The sequence below is a fragment of the Cervus canadensis genome, chromosome 11, assembly GCF_019320065.1.
Source record: "Cervus canadensis isolate Bull #8, Minnesota chromosome 11, ASM1932006v1, whole genome shotgun sequence".
Taxonomy (NCBI): Eukaryota; Metazoa; Chordata; class Mammalia; order Artiodactyla; family Cervidae; genus Cervus; species Cervus canadensis.
The window spans coordinates 77,316,963-77,334,284 of NC_057396.1; the positions used below are offsets into that span (position 1 = coordinate 77,316,963).

At 40.0% G+C, this 17,322-nt stretch overlaps 1 pseudogene; it reads left to right on the top strand.

Annotated features, from left to right (window-relative positions):
* Positions 1 to 3,641: 3,641 nt before the first annotated feature.
* On the top strand, positions 3,642 to 16,752 carry LOC122449397 (annotated as a pseudogene).
* Positions 16,753 to 17,322: the final 570 nt, after the last annotated feature.

Genomic DNA, 17,322 nt, shown 5'->3' on the forward strand with positions numbered 1-17,322 from the left:
TTGAAAGCATTTCCCCTGAAATCAGGAACAAGACAAGGGTGCCCACTCTCACCACTACTATTCAACATAGTGTTGGAAGTTTGGCCACAGCAATCAGAGCAGAAAAAGAAGTAAAAGGAATCCAGATAGGAAAAGAAGAAGTGAAACTCTCGCTGTTTGCAGATGACATGATCCTCTACATAGAAAACCCTAAAGACTCTACCAGAAAATTACTAGAGCTAATCAATGAATATAGTAAAGTTGCAGGATATAAAATTAACACACAGAAATCCCTTGCATTCCTATATACTAACAATGAAAAAACAGAAAGAGAAATTAAGGAAACAATACCATTCACCATTGCAACAAAAAGAATAAAATACTTAGGAGTATATCTACCTAAAGAAACAAAAGACCTATACATAGAAAACTATAAAACACTGATGAAAGAAATCAAAGAGGACACAAACAGATGGAGAAACATACCGTGTTCATGGATTGGAAGAATCAATATTGTCAAAATGGCTATTCTACCCAAAGCAATCTATAGATTCAATGCAATCCCTATCAAGCTACCAACGGTATTTTTCACAGAACTAGACCAAAGAATTTCACAATTTGTATGGAAATACAAAAAACCTCGAATAGCCAAAGTAATCTTGAGAAAGAAGAATGGAACTGGAGGAATCAACCTGCCTGACTTCAGACTCTACTACAAAGCCACAGTCATCAAGACAGTATGGTACTGGCACAAAGACAGAAATATAGATCAATGGAACAGAATAGAAAGCCCAGAGATAAATCCACGAACCTATGGACACCTTATCTTTGACAAAGGAGGCAAGGATACACAATGGAAAAAAGACAACCTCTTTAACAAGTGGTGCTGGGAAAACTGGTCAACCACTTGTAAAAGAATGAAACTAGAACACTTTCTAACACCATACACAAAAATAAACTCAAAATGGATTAAAGATCTAAATGTAAGACCAGAAACTATAAACTCCTAGAGGAGAACATAGGCAAAACACTCTCCGACATAAATCACAGCAAGATCCTCTATGACCCACCTCCTAGAATATTGGAAATAAAAGCAAAACTAAACAAATGGGACCTAATGAAACTTAAAAGCTTTTGCACTACAAAGGAAACTATAAGTAAGGTGAAAAGACAGCCCTCAGATTGGGAGAAAATAATAGCAAATGAAGAAACAGACAAAGGATTAATCTCAAAAATATACAAGCAACTCTGCAGCTCAATTCCAGAAAAATAAATGACCCAATCAAAAAATGGGCCAAAGAACTAAACAGACATTTCTCCAAAGAAGACATACAGATGGCTAACAAACACATGAAAAGATGCTCAACATCACTCATTATCAGAGAAATGCAAATCAAAACCACAATGAGGTACCATTACACGCCAGTCAGGATGGCTGCTATCCAAAAGTCTACAAGCAATAAATGCTGGAGAGGGTGTGGAGAAAAGGGAACCCTCTTACACTGTTGGTGGGAATGCAAACTAGTACAGCCGCTATGGAAAACAGTGTGGAGATTTCTTAAAAAACTGGAAATAGAACTGCCATATGACCCAGCAATCCCACTTCTGGGCATACACACTGAGGAAACCAGATCTGAAAGAGACACGTGCACCCAATGTTCATCACAGCACTGTTTATAATAGCCAGGACATGGAAGCAACCTAGATGCCCATCAGCAGACGAATGGATAAGGAAGCTGTGGTACATATACACCATGGAATATTACTCAGCCATTAAAAAGAATTCATTTGAACCAGTCCTAATGAGATGGATGAAGCTGGAGCCCATTATACAGAGTGAAGTAAGCCAGAAAGATAAAGAACATAACAGCATACTAACACATATATATGGAATTTAAAAGATGGTAAACGACAACCCTAGATGCAAAACAGAAAAAGAGACACAGAGTACAGAACAGACTTTTGAACTTCTGTGGGAGAGGTGAGGGTGGGATTGCGATAAAGAACAGCATGTATATTATCATGGTGAAACAGTGTCACCAGCCCAGGTGGGATGCATGGGACAAGTGCTCGGGCCTGGTACACTGGGAAGACCCAGAGGAATCGGGTGGAGAGGGAGGGGGGAGGGGGGATCGGGATGGGGAATACGTGTAAATCTATTGCTGATTCATGTCAATGTATGACAAAACCCACTGAAAAAAATAAATAAATTAATTTTTTAAAAAAAGAATTAAAAAAAAAAAAAAAAGATGCTTTTTCTTAGATCTCTGTCTCCTCCTAAGACTCCCTGGAAAAGACCTTGATGCTGGGAAAGATTGAAGGCAAAAGGAGAAGGGGGCAGCAGAGGGTGAGATGGTTGGGTGGCATCACTTACTCAATGGAAATGAATTTGAGCAAACTCTGGGAGACACTGAAGGACAGGGGGAGCTGGCATGCTGCAGTCCGTGGGGTCGCAAAAAGCTGGACATGACTTAGTGACTGAACAACTCCTCCCAGGAATTTAAGTCACTTTATCTTCTTTGCTGCTGATTGTTCTACAGCCAAACCCATCGAAATTAAGAAATAGCAGTCTTCCATTTTAAAAAATGAACAATTTAGACTGTCCAGCCTATTAAATGACACCTGACAATTACCTAGTGAAGAGTTTTCTGTAATTAGCTTTTATCGGAAGTGTGTGCCTTGCCAGCCTCCTTGGCGATTTTAACAGGCCTCAGGCAGGCACAGTTATCAATTAGCACTTCTCCACCGATGCCTCTTTGAGCATCGGCGTTTGTGTAATCAGGAGCATCTCAGCCTTTAGGTGGCAGACACCATAGACACCCACCCCATGGGTGATCTAACTAAGGAGCAAAATGAAGGCATCTGAGCTTGGGCTGCCATATAAAACCACGCAAGCGGTTACCACTTCCCGTTTCCCGAGAGTCCTGTGCAGGGGTCTCTGTGGAGGTCTCTGTGACTTTAGAAATCTCCACTCTCCTTGCTGCCTGGATTTGGCCGTGCACTGAGAACGTCCGTGCTAAAAGCCTGGTTTTGGAGAAGGCTCTTGGAGGTTTACTCAGAATGATTCTCCATCTTTCCACGCAGCCTCTCTCCTCTCCCTGCAGATATTCAATCCTACCTTTTGCCAGAAGAGAAGTAATGTCAGCCCAACTGGACTTGAATCTGTATCCCGAGGACACGTTTTAACTTTCTAAATGTCTGAGATGTTTCTTCTGTGTTCTGGTCTTTCCTCTATCTGAATTCTCATTTGCAGCGATTCCTCAGAAACGGTCCCTGGCTCTATGTTTCAGCCCACTGCCATTACTAGTACTTGGTTGTATTGCCAGATACCTGATTGTGTCTTCACTGGCCTTCCTGCTGCCAGATCCCTCATAGCTACCCCCTGAGGATGATACTGCTCTTTTTAAAAAAATTCTGTCTGACCTTCAAGTAAATTCATCAGCAGTTTTGCAAAGCCAACAAGATGAAGCTGAATCTGTTTGTTCTGTCTGTAGATTGAGTTGAATACCTTTCCTATTTTCCTGGAGTATTCTGGATGAGACAGCCATCGCAGCAGACAGAACATAACCGCATACAACCCTGCCTGGCTTTTCCAGGTGAAGCTTATATATTCTTACAGAACAAAAGTAGCCCAACGGCCAAGCGACGTGCAAGCGACGTGCATGCGCAGTGCTACAAGTGAGCTCAGCTGTTACACAACCGTGCAAAGTCATTATTTACAGAACATGGGGCAGGAGGGCCTGCCTGGCACCAGCTTGTTAATTCCCTCACGGATATGTAAATAAGCACTGTTATATAGAAAGTGAAAGTGAAGTCGCTCAGTCGTGTCCGACTCTTTGCGACCCCATGGACTGTAGCCTACCAGGCTCCTCCCTCCATGGGATTCTCCAAGGCAAGAATACTGGAGTGGGTTGCCGTTTCCTTCTCCAGGAGACCTTCCTGACTCAGGGATCTAACCTGGGTCTCCCGCATTGCAGGCGGATGCTTTAACCTCTGAGCCAGCAGGGAAGCCCAAGGAGATAATAAATACGGTTAACCCCTTTGACACATGACTGTCTTACTCAGAGTCAGGTTAAACTTTCTTGTGAGAAGTATGAGATATTAAAATATTGGTGGCAGATGGTCATTTTTTAAAGTTCATCTTTTTTACACAAGTTAAAATGTTATATTACCCTTAGAGCCATTACAAATGAGTGGTTCCATTCCCCGTGTTGTGTGGTACATCCTTGTAGCCTGTCTTACACCCGATAGTTGTACCTCTCACTCCCCCACCCCATATGGCCCTTCCGCCTCCCCCACATAACCACTAATTCTCTATATCTGTGAGGCTGCCTCTTTTTTTTTTTTCACTCGTTTGTTGTATTTTTTAGGTTCCACATAGAAGTGATATATGGTATTTGTCTTTCTATGTATGACTGACTTTACTTAGCATAATGCCCTCCAAGTCCATCCATGTTGCTAGAAATGGGAACAGTTAACTCTATTTTATGGCTAAGTAGTATTCCTTTGAAAATATATGACATCTTCTTTATCCATTCATCTGTTTGTGTCCAGCTCTTTGAGAACCCGTGGACTATAGTCTGTGGGTCTCCTCTGTCCATGGGGTTCTTCAGGCAAGAATACTGGAGTGGGTTGCCATTTCCTTCTCAAGGGGATCTTCCCAACCCAGGGATCAAACCAGCACCTCCTGTGTCTCCTACATTGCGTGCGGATCTTTACTGCTGAGCCACAAGGGAAGCCCAGTTCGTGATGCTGAGGTTGCTTTCATACCTTGGCAATTGTAAATAATGCTGCTATCAAGGTTGAGGTGCATGTATCTTTTTGAATTAATGTGTTTTTTTTTTCCTGTGTGTGTGTGTGTGTGTATATATATATATATATATATATCAGATTGTTATTTTTAAGACACTTGTTTGACTAGTTCTTCCAACAACATTTACAGGGAGATAATTTAATGCGTTCTTGTTGTGGAAAAATTATCTGATTCTTAGCATTTTTATAGTTACCACATAAGGAGAGTTTACTAAGTGTATCTGTCAAGAGTATTGAGTTGAGGTCAATCATGATTATGATTTGTGACTTACAGCATAAGTGAGTAATTTTTAGATGATATACAAATTCTAATTATAATGCATTATCAAGGTTAGCATCAGTGACAAGCTATCTAAATTGCATTAGGAAGAAAATCTTGCTTCCTAATAATTTTTCTGATCATACACTCATCCACTGCATACTCATTCACCACATGTTTTCCAAATGCAGCCTTTAAGTATGGCTTTAGACTTTGAACCCCTTACCAACTTACTCATCACCTTACATTCTTTGGCTTCCCTGGTGCCTCAGTGGTGAAGAATTTGCCTGCAGTGTGGGTAGACATGGGTTTGATTCCTGGGTTGGGAGGATCCCATGGAGAAGGGATGGCTTCCCACTCCAGTTTTCTTGCCTGGAAAATCCCATGGGCAGAGGAGCCTTGTAGGCTACAGTCCATGAGGTCGCAAAGAATCAGACATGACTGAGTGACTCACTCTTCATTTTCTTACATTCTTCAAGTAGGAGATACTACTAGTTATCACTCCTATTATTGCTGCTTTGCTATTTGATTTTTTTCCTCCTCCTTTAAAGACATGCTTATGAAGGGCTAGAGGCATTGGTCAGACTTCAGCAGTGACTGAGTTACTTGTTTGTGGGATAAGAGAATACTACCTTTGCTTATTTTCTGGGTTTTGTTAGGTTCCCAGAAGAGAATTGATACAGTAACTAAGGAGACCTATGAGAGTCTAGGAAATTTGTCTTAAATGTCACTCCAAGCCACTGTAGCTTAACTTCCCAGTTACTTTTCCAAGGTAGAATCCTTCCCGTGAGCACACTTTTGTTTAACCATTTCAGCCCAGTCCACATCTTGGTCTGAAGCTTCAAGTACAGTCAGCCTAGTTGTCAGAACCTATCATTCTAGCTGACTGTGGATCTTCACTCTGGTGGCATTCACTGACTCAAGTATACTGTGTTGCAGTTTACCAGTTTCTTTTACGCTAACAATTGAGTGTCTGCAGCATTCAAGCCCTGTCCAGCCAGCAGCAAGAACTCTGTCTTTCTGTGCGTGGGGTTACCAGTCACACCTTCACTCTCCTGCCCTTGCATTTTCTTCTTTGTTTTTAATTTCTTACTGGAGTATGAAAAATGAAAGTTCTAGTTGCTCTGACTAGAAAGTTGTGTCCGACTCTTTGCCACCCCATGAACTGTAGCCTGCCAGGCTCCTCTGTCCGTTGGATTTCTCAGGCGAGAGTACTGAAGTGGGTTGCTATTTCCTATTAATGTCAAAATAAGAAGATAATATGTAGGCCCTGTTACTCTAGCTTTTATAAAACACGAGGTTGTATCAGATGAGTTTGAAAGTCATGTTTTGAGTTGTGATTCTAATGCCTTAATAAATATAGGACAGATGCTGGCTGTCTGAGAACAGCCTATTTCCTTGGAAAAAATCTTTTAAAAATGTTTCTCTCATTGGTGTCAATAGATATATAAGGTTTGTATTGTGATTTGCTTCTTTTTCACAATTGTTTTTTCATTTATATATTTACAGGTATAACTATAATTTTCCATGTTGTATAGAAGTTGATTGTATAAATACAATTTATTTCTTCATTCTGCTGTTATTCATTTGGCCTGGAGTATTTCATTCATTCATTTTTTTTACATTACATTTCATTTAGCTTTGAACACTTGTTCATTTACATTATGATTGCTAATATACTTGCAATATTCTCTTTGGAATCTAATTCCTTTAAGAGGAAACAGAGAGCTGAAAGATAATGATGTTCTTATGCACTGATTTTTATTTCCCTGTGAAATAACTGAAATTTACATATTTGAGGACAGAATTATGCAGATATTTGGGAGAGTTGTGGTAATATGAAAACCCTTTACATGCTGTTCTCGAAGTTGTTATTACCTTTACCAGAGAAAGAAACGTTGTTTAATTAATCACAAAGTATGGTTGAATATTCTTTGGGTTCTCCCTTAAGATAAATACGCAGCTGACATTTTCTCATATGATTCTTTCTGCAGTGAAAGTAAGCTGTTCCATGGACTGGGTGATGGTCTCTGTTAGCCTGTGTGCATACAGAAATTGGTATATATTTGCTGATGAATTATATCTGGGATCGGGTTGACCCATGACTCGGGTACAAACATATGTGTATGATTTTATATACCCTGTCTATGAATGTGGGGTCAGGATAAAGGTAAGAATAATGCTTATCTGTTAAAAAAATAACTTCTAGATATTTTTTTCAGAATTTTCTGCCTGGTGCTAAAATTATTGTCCTTTTTTTTTTTTTTTTTTTTCTTCTTTAAGACCAAATTTTGCTTCCTTTTATAGTAAGGTAGAGGACTATGTAGTTCCTTAGTTACTGAATATTGATCCTCTCTAGCCACAAGATCTTATAGCACAGATTTCCAGACAGGTCAGTGAACTGATTTTAAGTCTTTTGGGGCTATTTTTGTATTTCACTAAAGCTTAAGAGACGGTTTAAACTCCATTCATTGTTCCTAATATGGGAGGTCACTAGCTCTGGGAAGATCTTTCATATTCAACAATAGATAGCCATGCTCTGTGAGGATGTGTGTGTATATGGGGACTAGAATAAAATGTGGAATAAAATCTCTAAATTATTTTGCAAGGCACAAATCTTAAAACTGTGTTGTTATCCTGGGGTATTACCTTTTCATCGATTCCCAGATGTAAACAGCTTACAGTTAATGCTACAGAAGTATTTGGGGCCAATGCCTAATTACAACGGTCACCTATGAAATAGATGTCGTCTTTATCTTACACATGAGGGACCTAGAGCTTTGGGAGGCGTTTTAACAATTTGCCCAGGGACGCAGAGCCTGTCGGTGGCTAGCTGATAATGCCAAACATAGAAGAGTCCCTTTCAAAGCTTATGTTTGAAGCCACTCTGTTATTTGATTTCCACATTGTCTTTTTCAGAAGAACTAGTGAAAACCTTTTTGTTAATGAATGATAGTTTGCTTGCTCCTATGCACTATTCAGACTTTTTCCAGGTGCTTTGAATCTGCTCTCACAGATAACCCTTCCCTCTGGTCCCCGTGGGTTGTCGGATTTTGTGTGGGCCTGAAAGTCAGTAGCCACTGCTGCGATCTTGGATATTTTTCTACGTCCTATTCACGTGTAGGTTTGCCTCCTGTTACTAGAAATGTCTGCTTAACCTTTGTGCTCTTCTAGGTTGTTTCAGAGGAGGCGCTCCTTTTGCAAACAGAGCTATACTTTAACCCTAGGCATACACGTTACGGCCCTCAGAAAACCCCTCTGGAGTGTTCTGCCTCTCGCTGAGTCCAGTGGATCAGATCCTTGGATGTTAGTTTCTCCCTTACTTACCAGACGCTTCTGCAGAGGCATAGGTTGTAGAGGCTATGACAAGACTCACCTATAAGCATAAGGCCAAACACCAAATTAGCACTTAAAATATTCTGAGTATGTTTAAAAATTTTTTTAATGTAATATTAATTTTAGAATAAAAACTTGAAACAAATCTTGTGTACCTAGATTATTCTACAGTAACTGAACTGCAAAGCAAATCATTAGTCACCTTAGTAAATGGAAGAATCAAGCACAATATTATCTTTCTTTTTTTTTTTTTTTAATTTTTATTTTTATTTTTTTATTCTTTGAATCAGCCATGGATTTACATGTATTCCCAATCCCGATCCCCCCTCCCATCTCCCTCTCCACCCGATTCCTCTGGGTCTTCCCAGTGCACCAGGCCGGAGCACTTGTCTCATGCATCCCACCTGGGCTGGTGATCTGTTTCACCATAGATAGTATACATGCTGTTCTTTCGAAACATCCCACCCTCACCTTCTCCCCCAGAGTTCAAAAGTCTGTTCTGTATTTCTGTGTCTCTTTTTCTGTTTTGCATATAGGGTTATCGTTACCATCTTTCTAAATTCCATATATATGTGTTAGTATGCTGTAATGTTCTTTATCTTTCTGGCTTACTTCACTCTGTATAATGGGCTCCAGCTTCATCCATCTCATTAGAACTGGTTCAAATGAATTCTTTTTAATGGCTGAGTAATATTCCAACAATATTATCTTTCAATGTGTTCTTCTTCATAATATTTTTTTCTGATATATTTTATGGTCCAATTCCATGATAGGAGAGTAAATGACTAAAAAGTTTAGAGAAAACCAATTTTTCATTTTAATACTAACCCGTGAACATATATGAAAGGAAAGTCTTGTCAGACTGTATTTGAATGTACTTTGCAATTTTGTGGAACTGAGAGATTGAATCCCAAAAGGATATAGTATATCCTGACACACTTTCACCATGTCTCTGAAATAGTTACATTGAGTGCCATACATCTGAGTGACAAATCTTAGAAACCACCTGTAAACCACAAGGAAAATTATCCTTGTTTTGTTGTTGTCCAGTCGCTCAGCCGTGTCCGACTCTTTGTGACCCCATGGACGGCAGCACACCAGGCTTCCCTGTCCTTCACTATCTCCTGGAGTCCACCCAAACCCATGTCCACTGAGTCGGTGATGCCATCCAACCATTTCATCCTCTGTCACCCTCATCTCCTCCTGCCTTCAATCTTTCCCAGCATCAGGGTCTATTCCAGTGAGTTGGCTCTTTGCATCAGGTGCCAAAGGATCAGAGCTTCAGCTTCAGCATCGTCCTTCCAGTGAATGGTCAGGGTTGATTTCCTTCAGGATTGACTGGTTTCATCTCCTTGCAGTCCAAGGGACTCTACAGAGTCTTCTCCAGCACCACAGTTCAAAAGCATCAATTCTTCAGCACTCAGCCTTCCTTTATGGTCCAACTCTCACATTCATACATGACTACTGGAAAAACCATAGCTTTGACTACATGGATCTTTGTCACCAAAGTGATATCTCTGCTTTTTAAAATGCTGTCTAGGTTTCTCATAACTTTTCTTCCAAGGAGCAAGTGTCTTTTAATTTCATAACTGCAGTCACCATCTGCAGTGATTTTTGGAGCCTGAGAAAAAAATCTGTTAACTATTTTCACTTTTCCCCCTTCTATTTGCCATGAAGTAATGGGACCAGATGCCATGATCTTAATTTTTTGAATGTTGAGTTTTAAGCCAGCTTTTTCACTCTCCACTTCTACCCTCATCTAGAGGCCCTTTAGTTCCTCTTCACTTTCTACCATTAGAGTGATGTCATCTGCATATCTGAGGTTGTTGATATTCCTCCCAGCAATCTTGATTGCAGCTTGTGATTCATTCAGCCTGGCATTTCACATGATGTACTCTGCATATAAGTTAAGAAAAAAGCAGGGTGACAATATACAACCTTGATGTACTCCTTTCCCAATTTTGAACCGGTCCATTGTTCCATGTCTGGTTGTAACTATTGCTTCTTGACTGGCATACAGGTTTCTCAGGAGACCGGTAAGGTGGTCTGAGATTCCCATCTCTTTAAGAAATTTCCAGTTTGCTGAGATCCACACAGTCAAAGGCTTTACTGTAGTCACTGAAGCAGAAGTAGATTTTTTTTTTTTAGAATTCCCTTGCTTTCTCTATGATCCAACAGATGTTATCGATTTGATTTCTGGTTCCTCTGCCTTTTCTAAATCCAGCTTGTACATCTGGAAGTTCTCAGTTCACATACTGTTGATGCCTAGCTTGAAGGATTTTGAGCATTACTTTGCTAGCATGAGAAATGAATGCAATTATACAGTTGTCTGAACATTCTTTGGCATTGCCCTTCTTTGGGATTGAATTGAAAACTGACCTTTTCCAGTCCTGTGGCCACTGATGAGTTTTCCTAATTTGCTGACATACCGAGTGCATCATCTGTTATGATTTTAAATAGCTCAACTGGAATTCCATTACCTCTACTGGCTTTGTTTGCAGTAATGCTTCCTAAGTCCCACTTGACCTCACACTCATGGCTCTAGGTGAGTGACCACACCATCATGGTTATGCAGGTCATGAAGACCTGTTTTATATAGTTCTTCTGTGTATTCTTGCCACCTCTTCTTAATCTCTAATGCTTTTGTTAGGTCCTTGCTGTTTCTGTCCTTTCTTGTGCCCATTTTGCATGAAATGTTCTCTTGGTATCTCCAATTTTCTTGAAGAGATTTCTAGTTTTTCCCATCCTATTGTTGTTTAATATATGGAAATAGCTGACAAGGGCTTCTTGGATGGCTTAGTGGTAAAGAATCTTCTGGCCAAGCAGGAGATGCAGGTTGAATCCCTGGGTTGGGAAGATCCCTTAGAGAAGGAAATGGCAACCCACTCCAGTATTATTTCCTAGGAAATCTCATGGACAGAGGAGTCTCATGGGCTATAGTCCATGCGGTCACAAAGAGTTGAGCATGACTTAGTGGCTAAACAACAATAGCTGACATGAAAAAAGAATTGAGCTTAGAGAAAATGTGCAATATATTTTAACATCATCAGCGTCCCTTTTTTAGAAGTGATGGAGAATTGGTATTTTTTATTGTGGTAATATGTATGTAAGATGAAATTTTAGGGTATAGTGGCATTAAATACAATCACATTGTTGAACACTGTAGATTTTCCCTTTAACTTACCTTCACATGGAAAAACCAAAGCTAAGGGATTTAGTGATATTATGGGAAGTAGCTGACCCCTAAATAGAAAATAAGATTTGATTTTGTATACACACACACACTTTTATTCCTCTATGTTGGCCAATGCTTAGAATAATGTAAAAATGTTTAACCTAATCCCATGGGGCTGTTGCTTCTCCATATGCTACCAGATTAATAGTGATGACTAAAGCATTTCTATTTTGATCACAATTATTATACTGTTTGTGCCTATCATTCTTTAAACAATGAAGACTAGGCTAACAAAGGTATATGATTAGGTTTTTGGTGCATGAATTTTACTGCTGTACACACACACACCACCTTCACCACCAATACACTGGGTCAGATTAAGCTTTTGACAACTTTTATTGTTCTCAGGATCCATTTATCTAAGTCTGTTTTACTGGGGACTTTGATACTCGACTAAGGCAAGCATTACAAATCATCTATTTCCTAGAGGGTACAGACCCTATGCTGCACCCATAAATCACCACATTGAAAATGATCACGATATTAAACAGTGGTGAACAATACTTTGGCCCCTGGTTCAGATTCGGGAAGAGCTGGTACCAAGCATGCCAGCCCTATCCGCTTTTTGTTTGTCTTCTCTGTAGGAAGTCAGTGTGGCCGATGCCAGTTTCTACAGAAAATGAAATAAGATTGGATCCCAGCCCCTTCATTGCTGACTTTAAGGCAACACCAGAAGAGTTAGGATTATTAAATTCTAGTCAGACTGATTCCATACTTTACTTGAAATTGGTACCATGAATTGCATTGGGAAAATCAATGGTTTTACAGAAAACAAAACTGGTGTAAACCTTTCCTTCGATATCTGATCGCTAAAACCCCTAATTCAGTGAAAGTCCTGTTTCAGTGAAGTTATATTTTTTAGACAATTCTGGGATGTGTTATTAATTTAATATTAACTATTAGATAATTCTATTACCCATTTAAAATTTTTAGTTTTATAGAGTAGATTCAGCAATAGGTCTTCAGTGATAATAATAGGATTTAACTGATATAAACTTCCAATAAATATTTTCTAAATCTATTTCTTAAAATAAAAAAATAGAAATATACATGTGAATGTGCCAGAGCCTAAAATTTATCATATTAATTCCCTGGAAGATACTGTAGCTTGTGGGGGCTTTCTTTTTATTAATAAAGTTGAGTCCTAAAAGTATTTTTTTATTAAAGAAGGAAATTAGATTTGTAGTCTAGAATTTAAGTAACCACCTCCTTAACTGAAATTGAAGGTCTTATTTTCCTTTTTTTCTGATATGACTCTTCCACACTTGAAGTAATTGAAGTGGGCAACATGGAATCATCCTGTCACTTTACAGCAATTTACTAAAATAGATGAATGTTTGTCACCACTTATAACGCTGTCTTCTTTTTCCTAAAAGAGAGAGTCTACCAATATAATAACAAAGATCACTCTGATTTCAAGGAGAGTTCTTATATCAGTTATAAGGATTGAAATGTGCCATTTGTTATTCACTTGCACTTTAAAAATTTGTGTTTTTTTCAATCTGAGTTGATTTGCAATGTTGTGTTTCTTTCTCCTGTACCACAATGAGAATCAGTTATCTATATACGTACATCCTCTGTTTTTTAGATTCTTTTCCCACATGGATCATTACAGTATTGAGCATGGTTTCCTGTGTGTCTACTGCTTATTGAATGTACATTTTGGATGTGATATCCTTTTGAAAATAGATTTTGCCAAGGTATTTTTCATTTGGATTTCTTTTAAAGTGCTGCTATCTTATTGCCAACAAAGTGTTGTGTGTAGTTGTTTACATGATGGGAATCTATCTTTGGCATATGTGTGTGTGTGTATTTTGTCTGCATCTTCTGCATTGGCAGGCGGATTCTTTACCACTGAGCCACCTGGGAAGCCACACACACACACACACACACACACACACACCCCTATACACACACACACACACACACACACACACACACACACACACACCTATATGCACACACACATGTATACACACACCCCTATACACACATATGTATACACACACATACACACACACGCCTATACACACACACCCCTGTACACACATATGTATACACACACATATATACACACATATGCACACGCACACACCTGTACACACACACACACACATACACACACATATACACACACACCCCTATACACACACACACACACACACCCCTTTACACACACATATGTATACACACACACACACCCCTATACACACATATGTATACACACACACACACACCCCTATACACACATATGTATACACACACACACACACCCTATACACATATATGTGTACACACACACACACCCCTATACACACACATACACACACACACCCCTATACACACATGTATACACACACACACACACACCCACCCCTATACACACACATATATCTACACACACACAATGAAGAGGTAATCCTTTAGTAAGACTTAAGTGTGTCCGGCAATGTTACAAGCATGTTGCAACAATTTATTTAATCTTAATAGCCCTAAGACTTAAATATTACTATTCTAATTTTACAGATAAGAAAATAGGCATTAAATAATTTGCTTGAATCATGCAACTGGCCTCAAAGTTAGTGATCTGTTACCAATCTTGCAGAAAAAGGTTTCAGCTCTTCAGCCACTGTGTATGATGGTCACTGTGGGCTTGTCACTTGTGTTAAAGTGCATTCCTATCTTGTCTAATTATTGAATTCTTATCATGAAAGGATGTTGAATTTTTTCAAATCTAACCGCTTCTGTCTAGTTTAATATTGGATATTATATGGATATAAGATAGAAGTTTTCCTTCCACCTGGAAACTGATTCAGACCCCTAATTTTTTCAGATAGAAAAACCATGAAAGTTATAAGCATACTCACCAGTTCATTCAGTCCTTTTGTTAATCTTGGTGAAGCCATCCGGCTTCTCATTAGAATACCAGGACATATCTAAATTTTAGGAATTCTATGTAATTTCTAGGATATCTATATTAGTAACATTTGCCATACAGTATAACCTGAGATTTATCACTCATTTGACAACACTTCCCATGTAATTACACATACCAATGAACCTAATCAGGGGCCCTCTGAAGCACCCCAAAGTTAGCTAAAAGTCAAAAGTGCTTCATTAGAATTTGATTTAAGAAGATTTGTCAATAAATGTCAAAGGGGCTTAGAACACTCAGTTAGATAGGGTCGAAGGTCATTGTGAATCTTATTTTATTTGGAAATGAATCTTATTTTATTTGGAAATGACCTATCTATTCAATAAACTTTCAACACTTGGTTTAGCACAACCCTAGAAATTCAAGTTGCCCAAATGTGGAGAGACTATTTTAGACAGGCATTCCTAAAGCATAACAGACATTCCCAAAGCAAAATTATTCTTAACAGAGTTTATTTAAAATCTCTCTTATTTACATTTTCTTTCCTTAGAAGTTTCTTCACTCCAGTTACTTTCCTTGCTGAAAAACTTGTAACAGATGTGTTATATTAAACCTATGCATAATGCTTAATATTAATGACTCTTAGACACGTCTATATTCGTTAGATCAACAAACAAACATTAATACTAGGTATTTAATACTTAATATTTCCCAGTTCACAAGAACCTGAAATTCATTTAGGTTAATTTCTTTTGGCAGGTTGATTCTTTGCCACTGAGCCACCTGGGAAGCCTTTCATTGTCTTAAAATTATACTAAATAATGTCACTTCTAGAAAGGCACGGTTTCCAAGCAATGACTTAAAAACTTGCAGAATTATAAATTAGAAGCAAACACATTTAACATATTCCAAAATTTAGAGACCTTAGATGGTTAACTGATTGTTTTCCTCAATGAGAGTTTACAGAGGGGTTAAGATAACATAAAGGTACTGTCTCCAGAAGAGCATAATTTTAGTAAGTATGTGCACACCTCAGCATGGGTGGGTATAGGGGTAAAACCAACAATGCAAGTGCTGCTATTAAGCAACTGGATTAAGACAAATAAGCCTTGAGAAATATATCAATTTCCAAAGAGTCTGCTATGGTCCCTTGTAAATGAACAACTAGACTGTTGACTTTACTCACATAAAAATTTATTTTTTCATTTCAAAAATTAGCAACTTGAATTTTGAACTTGTTTACTTATTATGATATTTTAGCACCAAACTCTAGCCAGCCTCCTCGAAAACACTTCTTGTTGTAGTTAGGGGAAGTTGTACCCCAGGGGAGGAAATCTCAATGAATCTTCTTTGGGAAGCAGTTTCCTGTAGTCCTTCTCTCTAAGAAATTGAAGAAGTTTCTCATTTTCATCATTTATTGAGCATGCACATGAAGGGCTTAGTTGCTAAGACCTCTGTGTGCATTCTGTCTCTAATTCTGATAACTGTTCTCTGAGGTGGGCACTAGGATCTGAAATTCACAAATGAGATAACTGAGCTCCTGTTGTTCATGTAACTTCCCTTCGGGGCTCTTTCTACAGCTCCGAATTTAAACAAGTGTGTTGAAAGGAACCGATTTGGGGAGGTTTGCTTCCTCATAACTCTTCCTTTCCCTCCTTCATGGCACTTTCTGCCCCTTCTTTTTTCTTCAGTATTCTATTCGCAGTGGCCCTGGTTAATATGAGGCAGGGAGGTCACAGCTTTTCCAACCACTGTTTTCGCATTTCTTTATGATTCCCGTTTGGTCTTCGCTATGTTCAGTCCCTTCCTTCAGTCCCAGGCAGTTTCTTCAGAACCCCTGCTCCGGCCTCTATTGGCAGCTGTCGACTTGAAAAATATTCACAGCCTGAAAGCTGAGTTATGTCCTATTTGATGGGAATTTTTAGGACTTCAAGCCCGGGAGGCAGCATCTCAAGTAACCCTGAGAGAACCGCTCCAAAGAGGCAGGCGGGGAGGGGAAGCCACGTTACGCAGAAGTTTTGCAGCGAAGGGCAGGTAGTCTGCATGCCAGAAGATGGTTGTTAATTAAAGGAGAGCCAGATGCCTCAAGTCAAGGCATTTAGCGCTTTTCCACGTGTGAGAAGAGGCGAGTCTGGGCTCACTGAAACCATCCCTTCGGTGCGCCCCTCCCCTCTCTGGGCCACCAGCCTGTGCTCTCCCGGCCTGAGCACCCTCGGGCCTCACCAGCTCGCCATCAGCGCGGCTCAGCCTCCGTGACACCCTTGGTTTACTGCCGTGGCAGGAAGCACTCTGCCCCTCACAGCCCGGCCGCAGAGCTCCGTACAGAGCGCTTTCCCGGTGCTGGGCTGCTGCTCGCTTTATAGTCGGCGTCCCAGGGCCACAAGCCGCTTCCCAAGCTGGCCCTCGGTGATGGCATCGGGCCCGCTTGCTCCTGCCCGTGACCAGCTCCCCACTTGGCTCCGGAATCTAGAACTAGGACCTCGCCTAGGTGGCTGTGAGCTTCCTCTTTCTCGCAGACCTCCCTGCCCAACCTGGGAATCAGGGACACCACCCCAGTCCCGCACCGTCCCGTTGGGTGCTGGGGCCTCCTTAGGGGTCGTGTTTGGGATCCTCCCTTCCTCCCTCTCTCTTTGCTCTAATCTTCCCATCACCGATGTCAGGACATTTATTCATTTAGGGTGACAATTTGCCTTCTAAACAGGGACACTTCTGAGAGCAAAAGAAGGTGAAAGTAAGGCCCCACAGGGAGAAGAGGCAGGCCGGTGACCTCGCTAGACCCAGAGCCTGAGTTCTGCACACAGCTCGACCGGTCCCCGCGTGATGTTG